The sequence below is a fragment of the Phyllobates terribilis genome, unplaced genomic scaffold (genome assembly GCF_046119375.1).
Source record: "Phyllobates terribilis strain yellow unplaced genomic scaffold, ASM4611937v1 Scaffold_4__5_contigs__length_816908805, whole genome shotgun sequence".
In the NCBI taxonomy this organism is placed as follows: Eukaryota; Metazoa; Chordata; class Amphibia; order Anura; family Dendrobatidae; genus Phyllobates; species Phyllobates terribilis.
In genome coordinates this window covers 328,909,014-328,926,591 of record NW_027362764.1, presented here as the reverse complement: position 1 = coordinate 328,926,591, position 17,578 = coordinate 328,909,014, and positions in this window count along the sequence as shown.

Sequence of the window (17,578 nt, the reverse complement as noted above, 5' to 3'; positions counted from 1 at the left end):
TTGCAGCGCATCATGACGTATTGTTCTTGATGAACACGTAATACAGATTCTATATCTCACAATTGCACTATCTCAATCCCAAAAGCAATGCAAATTTACATTGGCTCCATTGGAAGCTTATCAGTAAGTAAATGAAAAAGACTCTCCAAGGATTAGAACTCATGAAATCCTTTTTACAAGACAGGTGCATTAACCCAGTAAGCCACAGCAACATCACAGGTGCAAATTTATGTCAAGAAGGGCAGTGACCAATGAATCACTATTAGGTAAGTTCAAAAAGAAATCCATTGGTTTTACTATGCTATTCTTAATGCCAATCTAAACAGCTTGTAATGACATATTGTTCTTTATGAACACTTAGTACAGATTCTATCTCACAATTGCACTATCTCAATCCCAAAATCAATGGAAATTTCCATTGGCTCTATAGGAAACTTATTGGTAAGTAAATGAAAAAGAGCTCTCTGAGGACTAGAACTCATGAACTCCTGTTTAATAGACAGGGGCATTAACCCACTAAGCCATTGGAACAACACAAGTGCAAAGTGATGTCAAGAAGGGCAGTGAACATTGAATCACTATTGGTAAGTTCAAAAAGAAATCCATTGGTTTCACTATGTTATTCTTAATGCCAATCTTTGCAGCGCATCATGACGTATTGTTCTTGATGAACACGTAATACAGATTCTATATCTCACAATTGCACTATCTCAATCCCAAAATCAATGGAAATTTCCATTGGCTCTATAGGAAACTTATTGGTAAGTAAATGAAAAAGAGCTCTCTGAGGACTAGAACTCATGAACTCCTGTTTAATAGACAGGGGCATTAACCCACTAAACCATTGGAACATCACAAGTGCAAAGTGATGTCAAGAAGGGCAGTGAACATTGAATCACTATTGGTAAGTTCAAAAAGAAATCCATTGGTTTCACTATGTTATTCTTAATGCAAATGTTTGCACCGCATCATGACGTATTGTTCTTGATGAACACGTAATACAGATTCTATATCTCACAATTGCACTATCTCAAGCCCAAAATCAATGCAAATTTCCATTGGCTCTATAGGAAGCTTATTAGTAAGTAAATGAAAAAACTCTCTGAGAATTAGAACTCATAAACTTCTGTTTATAAGACAGGCGCAATAACCAAGTAAGCCACTGGAACATCACAAGTGCAAAAGGTTGTCAAGAAGGGCAATGACCAATGAATCACTATTAGGTAAGTTCAAAAAGAAATCCATTGGTTTCACTATGTTATTCTTAAGTCCAATCTTTGCAGCGCATCATGACGTATTGTTCTTGATGAACACGTAATACAGATTCTATATCTCAAAATCAATGCAAATTTCCATTGCTCCATAGGAAGCTTATTAGTAAGTAAATGAAAAAGACTCTCCAAGGATTAGAACTCATGAGATCCTTTTCACAAGACAGGAGAATTAACCCAGTAAGCCACAGCAACATCACAGATGCAAATTTATGTCAAGAAGGGCAGTGACCAATGAATCACTATTAGGTAAGTTCAAATAGAAATCCATTGGTTTTACTATGTTATTCTTAATGCCAATCTAAACAGCTTGTAATGACATATTGTTCTTTATGAACACTTAGTACAGATTCTATCTCACAATTGCAATATCTCAATCCAAAAATCAATGCAAATTTCCATTGGCTCTATAGGATACTTATTGGTAAGTAAATGAAAAAGAGCTCTTTGAGGACTAGAATTCATGAACTCCTGTTTAAAAGACAAGGGGATTAACCCACTAAGCCATTGGAACATCACAAGTGCAAAGTGATGTCAAGAAGGCAGCGAACATTGAATCACTATTAGATAAGTTCAAAAAGAAATCCATAGGTTTCACTATGTTATTCTTAATGGCAATCTTTGCAGCGCATCATGACGTATTGTTCTTGATGAACACGTAATACAGATTCTATATCTCACAATTGCACTATCTCAATCCCAAAAGCAATGCAAATTTACATTGGCTCCATTGGAAGCTTATCAGTAAGTAAATGAAAAAGACTCTCCAAGGATTAGAACTCATGAAATCCTTTTTACAAGACAGGTGCATTAACCCAGTAAGCCACAGCAACATCACAGGTGCAAATTTATGTCAAGAAGGGCAGTGACCAATGAATCACTATTAGGTAAGTTCAAAAAGAAATCCATTGGTTTTACTATGCTATTCTTAATGCCAATCTAAACAGCTTGTAATGACATATTGTTCTTTATGAACACTTAGTACAGATTCTATCTCACAATTGCACTATCTCAATCCCAAAATCAATGGAAATTTCCATTGGCTCTATAGGAAACTTATTGGTAAGTAAATGAAAAAGAGCTCTCTGAGGACTAGAACTCATGAACTCCTGTTTAATAGACAGGGGCATTAACCCACTAAGCCATTGGAACAACACAAGTGCAAAGTGATGTCAAGAAGGGCAGTGAACATTGAATCACTATTGGTAAGTTCAAAAAGAAATCCATTGGTTTCACTATGTTATTCTTAATGCCAATCTTTGCAGCGCATCATGACGTATTGTTCTTGATGAACACGTAATACAGATTCTATATCTCACAATTGCACTATCTCAATCCCAAAATCAATGGAAATTTCCATTGGCTCTATAGGAAACTTATTGGTAAGTAAATGAAAAAGAGCTCTCTGAGGACTAGAACTCATGAACTCCTGTTTAATAGACAGGGGCATTAACCCACTAAACCATTGGAACATCACAAGTGCAAAGTGATGTCAAGAAGGGCAGTGAACATTGAATCACTATTGGTAAGTTCAAAAAGAAATCCATTGGTTTCACTATGTTATTCTTAATGCAAATGTTTGCACCGCATCATGACGTATTGTTCTTGATGAACACGTAATACAGATTCTATATCTCACAATTGCACTATCTCAAGCCCAAAATCAATGCAAATTTCCATTGGCTCTATAGGAAGCTTATTAGTAAGTAAATGAAAAAACTCTCTGAGAATTAGAACTCATAAACTTCTGTTTATAAGACAGGCGCAATAACCAAGTAAGCCACTGGAACATCACAAGTGCAAAAGGTTGTCAAGAAGGGCAATGACCAATGAATCACTATTAGGTAAGTTCAAAAAGAAATCCATTGGTTTCACTATGTTATTCTTAAGTCCAATCTTTGCAGCGCATCATGACGTATTGTTCTTGATGAACACGTAATACAGATTCTATATCTCAAAATCAATGCAAATTTCCATTGCTCCATAGGAAGCTTATTAGTAAGTAAATGAAAAAGACTCTCCAAGGATTAGAACTCATGAGATCCTTTTCACAAGACAGGAGAATTAACCCAGTAAGCCACAGCAACATCACAGATGCAAATTTATGTCAAGAAGGGCAGTGACCAATGAATCACTATTAGGTAAGTTCAAATAGAAATCCATTGGTTTTACTATGTTATTCTTAATGCCAATCTAAACAGCTTGTAATGACATATTGTTCTTTATGAACACTTAGTACAGATTCTATCTCACAATTGCAATATCTCAATCCAAAAATCAATGCAAATTTCCATTGGCTCTATAGGATACTTATTGGTAAGTAAATGAAAAAGAGCTCTCTGAGGACTAGAATTCATGAACTCCTGTTTAAAAGACAAGGGGATTAACCCACTAAGCCATTGGAACATCACAAGTGCAAAGTGATGTCAAGAAGGCAGCGAACATTGAATCACTATTAGATAAGTTCAAAAAGAAATCCATAGGTTTCACTATGTTATTCTTAATGGCAATCTTTGCAGCGCATCATGACGTATTGTTCTTGATGAACACGTAATACAGATTCTATATCTCACAATTGCACTATCTCAATCCCAAAAGCAATGCAAATTTACATTGGCTCCATTGGAAGCTTATCAGTAAGTAAATGAAAAAGACTCTCCAAGGATTAGAACTCATGAAATCCTTTTTACAAGACAGGTGCATTAACCCAGTAAGCCACAGCAACATCACAGGTGCAAATTTATGTCAAGAAGGGCAGTGACCAATGAATCACTATTAGGTAAGTTCAAAAAGAAATCCATTGGTTTTACTATGCTATTCTTAATGCCAATCTAAACAGCTTGTAATGACATATTGTTCTTTATGAACACTTAGTACAGATTCTATCTCACAATTGCACTATCTCAATCCCAAAATCAATGGAAATTTCCATTGGCTCTATAGGAAACTTATTGGTAAGTAAATGAAAAAGAGCTCTCTGAGGACTAGAACTCATGAACTCCTGTTTAATAGACAGGGGCATTAACCCACTAAGCCATTGGAACAACACAAGTGCAAAGTGATGTCAAGAAGGGCAGTGAACATTGAATCACTATTGGTAAGTTCAAAAAGAAATCCATTGGTTTCACTATGTTATTCTTAATGCCAATCTTTGCAGCGCATCATGACGTATTGTTCTTGATGAACACGTAATACAGATTCTATATCTCACAATTGCACTATCTCAATCCCAAAATCAATGGAAATTTCCATTGGCTCTATAGGAAACTTATTGGTAAGTAAATGAAAAAGAGCTCTCTGAGGACTAGAACTCATGAACTCCTGTTTAATAGACAGGGGCATTAACCCACTAAACCATTGGAACATCACAAGTGCAAAGTGATGTCAAGAAGGGCAGTGAACATTGAATCACTATTGGTAAGTTCAAAAAGAAATCCATTGGTTTCACTATGTTATTCTTAATGCAAATGTTTGCACCGCATCATGACGTATTGTTCTTGATGAACACGTAATACAGATTCTATATCTCACAATTGCACTATCTCAAGCCCAAAATCAATGCAAATTTCCATTGGCTCTATAGGAAGCTTATTAGTAAGTAAATGAAAAAACTCTCTGAGAATTAGAACTCATAAACTTCTGTTTATAAGACAGGCGCAATAACCAAGTAAGCCACTGGAACATCACAAGTGCAAAAGGTTGTCAAGAAGGGCAATGACCAATGAATCACTATTAGGTAAGTTCAAAAAGAAATCCATTGGTTTCACTATGTTATTCTTAAGTCCAATCTTTGCAGCGCATCATGACGTATTGTTCTTGATGAACACGTAATACAGATTCTATATCTCAAAATCAATGCAAATTTCCATTGCTCCATAGGAAGCTTATTAGTAAGTAAATGAAAAAGACTCTCCAAGGATTAGAACTCATGAGATCCTTTTCACAAGACAGGAGAATTAACCCAGTAAGCCACAGCAACATCACAGATGCAAATTTATGTCAAGAAGGGCAGTGACCAATGAATCACTATTAGGTAAGTTCAAATAGAAATCCATTGGTTTTACTATGTTATTCTTAATGCCAATCTAAACAGCTTGTAATGACATATTGTTCTTTATGAACACTTAGTACAGATTCTATCTCACAATTGCAATATCTCAATCCAAAAATCAATGCAAATTTCCATTGGCTCTATAGGATACTTATTGGTAAGTAAATGAAAAAGAGCTCTTTGAGGACTAGAATTCATGAACTCCTGTTTAAAAGACAAGGGGATTAACCCACTAAGCCATTGGAACATCACAAGTGCAAAGTGATGTCAAGAAGGCAGCGAACATTGAATCACTATTAGATAAGTTCAAAAAGAAATCCATAGGTTTCACTATGTTATTCTTAATGGCAATCTTTGCAGCGCATCATGACGTATTGTTCTTGATGAACACGTAATACAGATTCTATATCTCACAATTGCACTATCTCAATCCCAAAAGCAATGCAAATTTACATTGGCTCCATTGGAAGCTTATCAGTAAGTAAATGAAAAAGACTCTCCAAGGATTAGAACTCATGAAATCCTTTTTACAAGACAGGTGCATTAACCCAGTAAGCCACAGCAACATCACAGGTGCAAATTTATGTCAAGAAGGGCAGTGACCAATGAATCACTATTAGGTAAGTTCAAAAAGAAATCCATTGGTTTTACTATGCTATTCTTAATGCCAATCTAAACAGCTTGTAATGACATATTGTTCTTTATGAACACTTAGTACAGATTCTATCTCACAATTGCACTATCTCAATCCCAAAATCAATGGAAATTTCCATTGGCTCTATAGGAAACTTATTGGTAAGTAAATGAAAAAGAGCTCTCTGAGGACTAGAACTCATGAACTCCTGTTTAATAGACAGGGGCATTAACCCACTAAGCCATTGGAACAACACAAGTGCAAAGTGATGTCAAGAAGGGCAGTGAACATTGAATCACTATTGGTAAGTTCAAAAAGAAATCCATTGGTTTCACTATGTTATTCTTAATGCCAATCTTTGCAGCGCATCATGACGTATTGTTCTTGATGAACACGTAATACAGATTCTATATCTCACAATTGCACTATCTCAATCCCAAAATCAATGGAAATTTCCATTGGCTCTATAGGAAACTTATTGGTAAGTAAATGAAAAAGAGCTCTCTGAGGACTAGAACTCATGAACTCCTGTTTAATAGACAGGGGCATTAACCCACTAAACCATTGGAACATCACAAGTGCAAAGTGATGTCAAGAAGGGCAGTGAACATTGAATCACTATTGGTAAGTTCAAAAAGAAATCCATTGGTTTCACTATGTTATTCTTAATGCAAATGTTTGCACCGCATCATGACGTATTGTTCTTGATGAACACGTAATACAGATTCTATATCTCACAATTGCACTATCTCAAGCCCAAAATCAATGCAAATTTCCATTGGCTCTATAGGAAGCTTATTAGTAAGTAAATGAAAAAACTCTCTGAGAATTAGAACTCATAAACTTCTGTTTATAAGACAGGCGCAATAACCAAGTAAGCCACTGGAACATCACAAGTGCAAAAGGTTGTCAAGAAGGGCAATGACCAATGAATCACTATTAGGTAAGTTCAAAAAGAAATCCATTGGTTTCACTATGTTATTCTTAAGTCCAATCTTTGCAGCGCATCATGACGTATTGTTCTTGATGAACACGTAATACAGATTCTATATCTCAAAATCAATGCAAATTTCCATTGCTCCATAGGAAGCTTATTAGTAAGTAAATGAAAAAGACTCTCCAAGGATTAGAACTCATGAGATCCTTTTCACAAGACAGGAGAATTAACCCAGTAAGCCACAGCAACATCACAGATGCAAATTTATGTCAAGAAGGGCAGTGACCAATGAATCACTATTAGGTAAGTTCAAATAGAAATCCATTGGTTTTACTATGTTATTCTTAATGCCAATCTAAACAGCTTGTAATGACATATTGTTCTTTATGAACACTTAGTACAGATTCTATCTCACAATTGCAATATCTCAATCCAAAAATCAATGCAAATTTCCATTGGCTCTATAGGATACTTATTGGTAAGTAAATGAAAAAGAGCTCTTTGAGGACTAGAATTCATGAACTCCTGTTTAAAAGACAAGGGGATTAACCCACTAAGCCATTGGAACATCACAAGTGCAAAGTGATGTCAAGAAGGCAGCGAACATTGAATCACTATTAGATAAGTTCAAAAAGAAATCCATAGGTTTCACTATGTTATTCTTAATGGCAATCTTTGCAGCGCATCATGACGTATTGTTCTTGATGAACACGTAATACAGATTCTATATCTCACAATTGCACTATCTCAATCCCAAAAGCAATGCAAATTTACATTGGCTCCATTGGAAGCTTATCAGTAAGTAAATGAAAAAGACTCTCCAAGGATTAGAACTCATGAAATCCTTTTTACAAGACAGGTGCATTAACCCAGTAAGCCACAGCAACATCACAGGTGCAAATTTATGTCAAGAAGGGCAGTGACCAATGAATCACTATTAGGTAAGTTCAAAAAGAAATCCATTGGTTTTACTATGCTATTCTTAATGCCAATCTAAACAGCTTGTAATGACATATTGTTCTTTATGAACACTTAGTACAGATTCTATCTCACAATTGCACTATCTCAATCCCAAAATCAATGGAAATTTCCATTGGCTCTATAGGAAACTTATTGGTAAGTAAATGAAAAAGAGCTCTCTGAGGACTAGAACTCATGAACTCCTGTTTAATAGACAGGGGCATTAACCCACTAAGCCATTGGAACAACACAAGTGCAAAGTGATGTCAAGAAGGGCAGTGAACATTGAATCACTATTGGTAAGTTCAAAAAGAAATCCATTGGTTTCACTATGTTATTCTTAATGCCAATCTTTGCAGCGCATCATGACGTATTGTTCTTGATGAACACGTAATACAGATTCTATATCTCACAATTGCACTATCTCAATCCCAAAATCAATGGAAATTTCCATTGGCTCTGTAGGAAACTTATTGGTAAGTAAATGAAAAAGAGCTCTCTGAGGACTAGAACTCATGAACTCCTGTTTAATAGACAGGGGCATTAACCCACTAAACCATTGGAACATCACAAGTGCAAAGTGATGTCAAGAAGGGCAGTGAACATTGAATCACTATTGGTAAGTTCAAAAAGAAATCTATTGGTTTCACTATGTTATTCTTAATGCAAATCTTTGCACCGCATCATGACGTATTGTTCTTGATGAACACGTAATACAAATTCTATATCTCACAATTGCACTATCTCAAGCCCAAAATCAATGCAAATTTCCATTGGCTCTATAGGAAGCTTATTAGTAAGTAAATGAAAAAACTCTCTGAGAATTAGAACTCATGAACTCCTGTTTATAAGACAGGCGCAATAACCAAGTAAGCCACTGGAACATCACAAGTGCAAAAGGTTGTCAAGAAGGGCAATGACCAATGAATCACTATTAGGTAAGTTCAAAAAGAAATCCATTGGTTTCACTATGTTATTCTTAATGCCAATCTTTGCAGCGCATCATGACGTATTGTTCTTGATGAACACGTAATACAGATTCTATATCTCAAAATCAATGCAAATTTCCATTGCTCCATAGGAAGCTTATTAGTAAGTAAATGAAAAAGACTCTCCAAGGATTAGAACTCATGAGATCCTTTTTACAAGACAGGAGCATTAACCCAGTAAGCCACAGCAACATCACAGATGCAAATTTATGTCAAGAAGGGCAGTGACCAATGAATCACTATTAGGTAAGTTCAAATAGAAATCCATTGGTTTTACTATGTTATTCTTAATGCCAATCTAAACAGCTTGTAATGACATATTGTTCTTTATGAACACTTAGTACAGATTCTATCTCACAATTGCAATATCTCAATCCAAAAATCAATGCAAATTTCCATTGGCTCTATAGGAAACTTATTGGTAAGTAAATGAAAAGAGCTCTCTGAGGACTAGAATTCATGAACTCCTGTTTAAAAGACAAGGGGATTAACCCACTAAGCCATTGGAACATCACAAGTGCAAAGTGATGTCAAGAAGGCAGCGAACATTGAATCACTATTAGATAAGTTCAAAAAGAAATCCATTGGTTTCACTATGTTATTCTTAATGCCAATCTTTGCAGCGCATCATGACGTATTGTTCTTGATGAACACGTAATACAGATTCTATATCTCACAATTGCACTATCTCAATCCCAAAAGCAATGCAAATTTACATTGACTCCATAGGAAGCTTATCAGTAAGTAAATGAAAAAGACTCTCCAAGGATTAGAACTCATGAAATCCTTTTTACAAGACAGGTGCATTAACCCAGTAAGCCACAGCAACATCAAAGGTGCAAATTTATGTCAAGAAGGGCAGTGACCAATGAATCACTATTAGGTAAGTTCAAATAGAAATCCATTGGTTTTACTATGTTATTCTTAATGCCAATCTAAACAGCTTGTAATGACATATTGTTCTTTATGAACACTTAGTACAGATTCTATCTCACAATTGCAATATCTCAATCCAAAAATCAATGCAAATTTCCATTGGCTCTATAGGAAACTTATTGGTAAGTAAATGAAAAAGAGCTCTCTGAGGTCTAGAACTCATGAACTCCTGTTTAATAGTCAGGGGCATTAACCCACTAAGCCATTGGAACAACACAAGTGCAAAGTGATGTCAAGAAGGGCAGTGAACATTGAATCACTATTGGTAAGTTCAAAAAGAAATCCATTGGTTTCACTATGTTATTCTTAATGCCAATCTTTGCAGCGCATCATGACGTATTGTTCTTGATGAACACGTAATACAGATTCTATATCTCACAATTGCACTATCTCAATCCCAAAATCAATGGAAATTTCCATTGGCTCTATAGGAAACTTATTGGTAAGTAAATGAAAAAGAGCTCTCTGAGGACTAGAACTCATGAACTCCTGTTTAATAGACAGGGGCATTAACCCACTAAACCATTGGAACATCACAAGTACAAAGTGATGTCAAGAAGGGCAGTGAACATTGAATCACTATTGGTAAGTTCAAAAAGAAATCCATTGGTTTCACTATGTTATTCTTAATGCAAATGTTTGCACGGCATCATGACGTATTGTTCTTGATGAACACGTAATACAGATTCTATATCTCACAATTGCACTATCTCAAGCCCAAAATCAATGCAAATTTCCATTGGCTCTATAGGAAGCTTATTAGTAAGTAAATGAAAAAACTCTCTGAGAATTAGAACTCATAAACTCCTGTTTATAAGACAGCCGCAATAACCAAGTAAGCCACTGGAACATCACAAGTGCAAAAGGTTGTCAAGAAGGGCAATGACCAATGAATCACTCTTAGGTAAGTTCAAAAAGAAATCCATTGGTTTCACTATGTTATTCTTAAGTCCAATCTTTGCAGCGCATCATGACGTATTGTTCTTGATGAACACGTAATACAGATTCTATATCTCACAATTGCACTATCTCAATCCCAAAAGCAATGCAAATTTACATTGGCTCCATAGGAAGCTTATCAGTAAGTAAATGAAAAAGACTCTCCAAGGATTAGAACTCATGAAATCCTTTTTACAAGACAGGTGCATTAACCCAGTAAGCCACAGCAACATCACAGGTGCAAATTTATGTCAAGAAGGGCAGTGACCAATGAATCACTATTAGGTAAGTTCAAAAAGAAATCCATTGGTTTTACTATGCTATTCTTAATGCCAATCTAAACAGCTTGTAATGACATATTGTTCTTTATGAACACTTAGTACAGATTCTATCTCACAATTGCACTATCTCAATCCCAAAATCAATGGAAATTTCCATTGGCTCTATAGGAAACTTATTGGTAAGTAAATGAAAAAGAGCTCTCTGAGGACTAGAACTCATGAACTCCTGTTTAATAGACAGTGGCATTAACCCACTAAGCCATTGGAACAACACAATTGCAAAGTGATGTCAAGAAGGGCAGTGAACATTGAATCACTATTGGTAAGTTCAAAAAGAAATCCATTGGTTTCACTATGTTATTCTTAATGCAAATGTTTGCACCGCATCATGACGTATTGTTCTTGATGAACACGTAATACAGATTCTATATCTCACAATTGCACTATCTCAAGCCCAAAATCAATGCAAATTTCCATTGGCTCTATAGGAAGCTTATTAGTAAGTAAATGAAAAAACTCTCTGAGAATTAGAACTCATAAACTCCTGTTTATAAGACAGGCGCAATAACCAAGTAAGCCACTGGAACATCACAAGTGCAAAAGGTTGTCAAGAAGGGCAATGACCAATGAATCACTATTAGGTAAGTTCAAAAAGAAATCCATTGGTTTCACTATGTTATTCTTAAATCCAATCTTTGCAGCGCATCATGACGTATTGTTCTTGATGAACACGTAATACAGATTCTATATCTCACAATTGCACTATCTCAATCCCAAAATCAATGGAAATTTCCATTGGCTCTATAGGAAACTTATTGGTAAGTAAATGAAAAAGAGCTCTCTGAGGACTAGAACTCATGAACTCCTGTTTAATAGACAGGGGGATTAACCCACTAAGCCATTGGAACATCACAAGTGCAAAGTGATGTCAAGAAGGCAGCGAACATTGAATCACTATTAGATAAGTTCAAAAAGAAATCCATTGGTTTCACTATGTTATTCTTAATGCCAATCTTTGCAGCGCATCATGACGTATTGTTCTTGATGAACACGTAATACAGATTCTATATCTCACAATTGCACTATCTCAATCCCAAAAGCAATGCAAATTTACATTGACTCCATAGGAAGCTTATCAGTAAGTAAATGAAAAAGACTCTCCAAGGATTAGAACTCATGAAATCCTTTTAACAAGACAGGTGCATTAACCCAGTAAGCCACAGCAACATCAAAGGTGCAAATTTATGTCAAGAAGGGCAGTGACCAATGAATCACTATTAGGTAAGTTCAAAAAAAAATCCATTGGTTTTACTATGCTATTCTTAATGCCAATCTAAACAGCTTGTAATGACATATTGTTCTTTATGAACACTTAGTACAGATTCTATCTCACAATTGCACTATCTCAATCCCAAAATCAATGGAAATTTCCATTGGCTCTATAGGAAACTTATTGGTAAGTAAATGAAAAAGAGCTCTCTGAGGACTAGAAGTCATGAACTCCTGTTTAATAGACAGTGGCATTAACCCACTAAGCCATTGGAACAACACAATTGCAAAGTGATGTCAAGAAGGGCAGTGAACATTGAATCACTATTGGTAAGTTCAAAAAGAAATCCATTGGTTTCACTATGTTATTCTTAATGCCAATCTTTGCAGCGCATCATGACGTATTGTTCTTGATGAACACGTAATACAGATTCTATATCTCACAATTGCACTATCTCAATCCCAAAATCAATGGAAATTTCCATTGGCTCTGTAGGAAACTTATTGGTAAGTAAATGAAAAAGAGCTCTCTGAGGACTAGAACTCATGAACTCCTGTTTAATAGACAGGGGCATTAACCCACTAAACCATTGGAACATCACAAGTGCAAAGTGATGTCAAGAAGGGCAGTGAACATTGAATCACTATTGGTAAGTTCAAAAAGAAATCTATTGGTTTCACTATGTTATTCTTAATGCAAATCTTTGCACCGCATCATGACGTATTGTTCTTGATGAACACGTAATACAAATTCTATATCTCACAATTGCACTATCTCAAGCCCAAAATCAATGCAAATTTCCATTGGCTCTATAGGAAGCTTATTAGTAAGTAAATGAAAAAACTCTCTGAGAATTAGAACTCATGAACTCCTGTTTATAAGACAGGCGCAATAACCAAGTAAGCCACTGGAACATCACAAGTGCAAAAGGTTGTCAAGAAGGGCAATGACCAATGAATCACTATTAGGTAAGTTCAAAAAGAAATCCATTGGTTTCACTATGTTATTCTTAATGCCAATCTTTGCAGCGCATCATGACGGATTGTTCTTGATGAACACGTAATACAGATTCTATATCTCTAAATCAATGCAAATTTCCATTGCTCCATAGGAAGCTTATTAGTAACTAAATGAAAAAGACTCTCCAAGGATTAGAACTCATGAAATCCTTTTTACAAGACAGGAGAATTAACCCAGTAAGCCACAGCAACATCACAGATGCAAAATTATGTCAAGAAGGGCAGTGACCAATGAATCACTATTAGGTAAGTTCAAATAGAAATCCATTGGTTTTACTATGTTATTCTTAATGCCAATCTAAACAGCTTGTAATGACATATTGTTCTTTATGAACACTTAGTACAGATTCTATCTCACAATTGCAATATCTCAATCCAAAAATCAATGCAAATTTCCATTGGCTCTATAGGAAACTTATTGGTAAGTAAATGAAAAAGAGCTCTCTGAGGACTAGAACTCATGAACTCCTGTTTAATAGACAGGGGCATTAACCCACTAAGCCATTGGAACATCACAAGTGCAAAGTGATGTCAAGAAGGGCAGTGAACATTGAATCACTATTGGTAAGTTCAAAAAGAAATCCATTCTTTTCACTATGTTATTCTTAATGCAAATCTTTGCACCGCATCATGACGTATTGTTCTTGATGAACACGTAATACAGATTCTATATCTCACAATTGCACTATCTCAAGCCCAAAAGCAATGCAAATTTCCATTGGCTCTATAGGAAGCTTATTAGTAAGTAAATGAAAAACTCTCTGAGAATTAGAACTCATGAACTCCCGTTTATAAGACAGGCGCAATAACCAAGTAAGCCACTGGAACATCACAAGTGCAAAAGGTTGTCAAGAAGGGCAATGACCAATGAATCACTATTAGGTAAGTTCAAAAAGAAATCCATTGGTTTCACTATGTTATTCTTAATGCCAATCTTTGCAGCGCATCATGACGGATTGTTCTTGATGAACACGTAATACAGATTCTATATCTCTAAATCAATGCAAATTTCCATTGCTCCATAGGAAGCTTATTAGTAAGTAAATGAAAAAGACTCTCCAAGGATTAGAACTCATGAAATCCTTTTTACAAGACAGGAGAATTAACCCAGTAAGCCACAGCAACATCACAGGTGCAAAATTATGTCAAGAAGGGCAGTGACCAATGAATCACTATTAGGTAAGTTCAAATAGAAATCCATTGGTTTTACTATGTTATTCTTAATGCCAATCTAAACAGCTTGTAATAACATATTGTTCTTTATGAACACTTAGTACAGATTCTATCTCACAATTGCAATATCTCAATCCAAAAATCAATGCAAATTTCCATTGGCTCTATAGGAAACTTATTGGTAAGTAAATGAAAAAGAGCTCTCTGAGGACTAGAACTCATGAACTCCTGTTTAATAGACAGGGGCATTAACCCACTAAGCCATTGGAACATCACAAGTGCAAAGTGATGTCAAGAAAGGCAGTGAACATTGAATCACTATTGGTAAGTTCAAAAAGAAATCCATTCTTTTCACTATGTTATTCTTAATGCAAATCTTTGCACCGCATCATGACGTATTGTTTTTGATGAACACGTAATACAGATTCTATATCTCACAATTGCACTATCTCAAGCCCAAATGCAATGCAAATTTCCATTGGCTCTATAGGAAGCTTATTAGTAAGTAAATGAGAAAACTCTCTGAGAATTAGAACTCATGAACTCCTGTTTATAAGACAGGCGCAATAACCAAGTAAGCCACTGGAACATCACAAGTGCAAAAGGTTGTCAAGAAGGGCAATGACCAATGAATCACTATTAGGTAAGTTCAAAAAGAAATCCATTGGTTTCACTATGTTATTCTTAATGCCAATCTTTGCAGCGCATCATGACGGATTGTTCTTGATGAACACGTAATACAGATTCTATATCTCTAAATCAATGCAAATTTCCATTGCTCCATAGGAAGCTTATTAGTAAGTAAATGAAAAAGACTCTAAAAGGATTAGAACTCATGAAATCCTTTTTACAAGACAGGAGAATTAACCCAGTAAGCCACAGCAACATCACAGGTGCAAAATTATGTCAAGAAGGGCAGTGACCAATGAATCACTATTAGGTAAGTTCAAATAGAAATCCATTGGTTTTACTATGTTATTCTTAATGCCAATCTAAACAGCTTGTAATGACATATTGTTCTTTATGAACACTTAGTACAGATTCTATCTCACAATTGCAATATCTCAATCCAAAAATCAATGCAAATTTCCATTGGCTCTATAGGAAACTTATTGGTAAGTAAATGAAAAAGAGCTCTCTGAGGACTAGAGTTCATGAACTTCTGTTTAAAAGACAGGGGCATTAACCCACTAAGCCATTGGAACATCACAAGTGCAAAGTAATGTCAAAAAGGGCAGTGAACATTGAATCACTATTGGTAAGTTCAAAAAGAAATCCATTGGTTTCACTATGTTATTCTTAATGCCAATCTTTACAGCGCATCATGACGTATTGTTCTTGATGAACACGTAATATAGATTCTATATCTCACAATTGCACTATCTCAAGCCCAAAATCAATGCAAATTTCCATTGCTCCATAGGAAGCTTATTAGTAAGTAAATGAAAAAGACTCTCCAAGGATTAGAACTCATGAACTCCTGTTTATAAGACAGGAGCATTAACCCAGTAAGCCACAGCAAAATCACAGGTGCAAATTTATGTCAAAAAGGGCAGTGACCAATGAATCACTATTAGGTAAGTTCAAATATAAATCCATTGGTTTTACTATGTTATTCTTAATGCCAATCTAAACAGCTTGTAATGACATATTGTTCTTTATGAACACTTAGTACAGATTCTATCTCACAATTGCAATATCTCAATCCAAAAATCAATGCAAATTTCCATTGGCTCTATAGGAAACTTATTGGTAAGTAAATGAAAAAGAGCTCTCTGAGGACTAGAATTCATGAACTCCTGTTTAAAAGACAGGGGCATTAACCCACTAAACCATTGGAACATCACAAGTGCAAAGTGATGTCAAGAAGGAAGCGAACATTGAATCACTATTAGATAAGTTCAAAAAGAAATCCATTGGTTTCACTATGTTATTCTTAATGCCAATCTTTGCAGCGCATCATGACGTATTGTTCTTGATGAACACGTAATACAGATTCTATATCTCAAAATCAATGCAAATTTCCATTGCTCCATAGGAAGCTTATTAGTAAGTAAATGAAAAAGACTCTCCAAGGATTAGAACTCATGAAATCCTTTTTACAAGACAGGAGAATTAACCCAGTAAGCCACAGCAACATCACAGGTGCAAATTTATGTCAAGAAGGGCAGTGACCAATGAATCACTATTAGGTAAGTTCAAATAGAAATCCATTGGTTTTACTATGTTATTCTTAATGCCAATCTAAACAGCTTGTAATGACATATTGTTCTTTATGAACACTTAGTACAGATTCTATCTCACAATTGCAATATCTCAATCCAAAAATCAATGCAAATTTCCATTGTCTCTATAGGAAACTTATTGGTAAGTAAATGAAAAAGAGCTCTCTGAGGACTAGAGTTCATGAACTCCTGTTTAAAAGACAGGGGAATTAACCCACTAATCCATTGGAACATCACAAGTGCAAAGTGATGTCAAGAAGGGCAGTGAACATTGAATCACTATTGGTAAGTTCAAAAAGAAATCCATTGGTTTCACTATGTTATTCTTAATGCCAATCTTTGCAGCGCATCATGTTGTATTGTTCTTGATGAACACGTAATACAGATTCTATATCTCACAATTGCACTATCTCAATCCCAAAATCAATGCAAATTTACATTGGCTCCATAGGAAGCTTATTAGTAAGTAAATGAAAAAGTCTCTCCAAGGATTAGAACTCATGAAATACTTATTACAAGACAGGTGCATTAACCCAGTAAGCCACAGCAACATCACAGGTGCAAATTTATGTCAAGAAGGGCAGTGACCAATGAATCACTATTAGGTAAGTTCAAAAAGAAATCCATTGGTTTTACTATGCTATTCCTAATGCCAATCTAAGCAGCTTGTAATGACATATTGTTCTTTATGAACACTTAGTACAGATTCTATCTCACAATTGCACTATCTCAAGCCCAAAATCAATGCAAATTTCCATTGGCTCTATAGGAAGCTTATTAGTAAGTAAATGAAAAAACTCTCTGAGAATTAGAACTCATGAACTCCTGTTTATAAGACAGGCGCAATAACCAAGTAAGCCACTGGAACATCACAAGTGCAAAAGGTTGTCAAG